Source organism: Hordeum vulgare, chromosome 6H (genome assembly GCF_904849725.1).
Source record: "Hordeum vulgare subsp. vulgare chromosome 6H, MorexV3_pseudomolecules_assembly, whole genome shotgun sequence".
NCBI classification, from domain to species: Eukaryota; Viridiplantae; Streptophyta; class Magnoliopsida; order Poales; family Poaceae; genus Hordeum; species Hordeum vulgare.
Window position 1 is genome coordinate 48,413,660 of NC_058523.1, and position 2,157 is coordinate 48,415,816.

General features: G+C 47.6%; 1 pseudogene; it reads left to right on the forward strand.

Annotated features, from left to right (window-relative positions):
- Positions 1-918: 918 nt before the first annotated feature.
- Positions 919-1,536, forward strand: LOC123405053 (annotated as a pseudogene).
- The last annotated feature ends 621 nt before the right edge of the window (positions 1,537-2,157 follow it).

Below are 2,157 nucleotides of genomic sequence, written 5' to 3' on the forward strand. Positions count from 1 at the left end.
ACCCGAGAGACTCCTCGGTTAATATCCAATAGCGGGACCTGGATGCCCATATTGGATCCTACATATTCTACGAAGATTTTATCGTTTGAACCTCAGTGCCAAGGATTCGTATAATCCCGTATGTCATTCCCTTTGTCCTTCGGTATGTTACTTGCCCGAGATTCGATCGTCAGTATCCGCATACCTATTTCAATCTCGTTTACCGGCAAGTATCTTTACTCGTTCCGTAATACAAGATCCCGCAACTTACACTAAGTTACATTGCTTGCAAGGCTTGTGTGTGATGTTGTATTACCGAGTGGGCCCCGAGATACCTCTCCATCACACGGAGTGACAAATCCCAGTCTTGATCCATACTAAATCAACTAACACCTTCGGAGATACCTGTAGAGCTTCTTTATAGTCACCCAGTTACGTTGCGACGTTTGATACACACAAAGCATTCCTCCTGTGTCAGTGAGTTATATGATCTCATGGTCATAGGAATAAATACTTGACACGCAGAAAACAGTAGCAACAAAATGACACGATCAACATGCTACGTCTATTAGTTTGGGTCTAGTCCATCACGTGATTCTCCCAATGACGTGATCCAGTTATCAAGCAACAACACCTTGTTCATAATCAGAAGACACTGACTATCATCGATCAACTGGCTAGCCAACTAGAGGCATGCTAGGGACGGTGTTTTGTCTATGTATCCACACATGTAAATGAGTCGTCATTCAATACAATTATAGCATGGATAATAAACTATTATCTTGATACAGGAATTATAGTAATAACTATACATTTATTATTGCCTCTAGGGCATAATTCCAACACTCACATCCATCCATCCATCTATCTATAGAAAAAAAAGGAAAAAAGAAAAGGGAAACCCTCACCCGCAGCCCAACTACCCAAGCCCTAAGTCAGATGTCATCGAATCCCATCTTCTCGCCGCCACCACCTCCTCCCCATCCCCTCCGCCGCCCTCATCTTCCACCGCGTCCGTGTGGCCGCCTCTGCCCTCTGCGCGCTCCGCACCCTCCAGGGTCCAAGCGCCACCAATCGCCGCTGAGGCCGACCACCGCGTCCTGCTCTACTACACCTCCCTCGATGTCATCTGGGGAGCGCGCCATCCCACGGGGGCTCCGCGCCTCCGTCGACGAGCGCGACCTTGCCATGGATGCCTGCTACCTCGAGGATCTCACGACGCTCCTCCCGCGCGCCTGCCGGATCACGCTCCCGTAGGTCTTCGTCGGCGGCCGCCACCTCAGCAGTGCCGAGGAGCTCCGCCACTTGCATGAGTCGGGCGAGCTCCGACGTGTCGTGGTCGGCGCCACGTCCCTCACTGCCTGCGACCCGTGCGGTGGCGAGCGATACGTCCTGTGCGGCAGCTACGACAGGCGCCACAAGCGATACAGCCTCAAGGGCGGCGGCGGGTTCTGCACCTGCACAGGCTGCAACGAGAACGACCTCGTCCAGTCCACATCAACGGGTAGTACTAGTATCACTTACTTAGTCTTTGCAAGCTATGCTCACGACATTTAAATCTGAATCCGAGTTCGTTCGGTTACGTGACCCAAGCAAATGGTTCATACTAGGCTTTTTGTGTCTCTTTATCATCTTGTAAATAAGTGAAAGATTATTGTAGGCATCTGAATGTTCCACCTGAAAAAAATGGAAGAGAAATTTCAGTTGATATAAATAAATTAGCATATGCATTGCACCATGAATGTGATGAGAGACCCAAAGCTGTAGGTGCATGAAGGATGCATGTGCCACGCTCTCCTAAAAATGCCATGTGCTTCCTTGAAGTTTCCTCTAGATGCAAAATAAATAGTAGTACAATGATCTGGGCAGTCTGTTATTGTAGGAGAACAAGTGCAAGTGCAACTGATCCGGAACTCTATGGATGGATACACACCCTAGCTTTATCATCTTGTAAATAAATAAATTGACTGAAACTGTCATTTTCCGTAACAGTCTGTTATCAAGAAGTATGGGCAGGATGCCACCAATGTCGGAGACGAAGGTGGTTTTGCACCTAACATTCAGGTATTCCCCTGTTCTTATAGGTTTGGGATGAGATTCTTATGTCTTGGTGTTTTGATGTACTCCCTCCGTCCTAAAATAATTAAAATTTTATACTAGTGCTTTTATAAAGTTGAG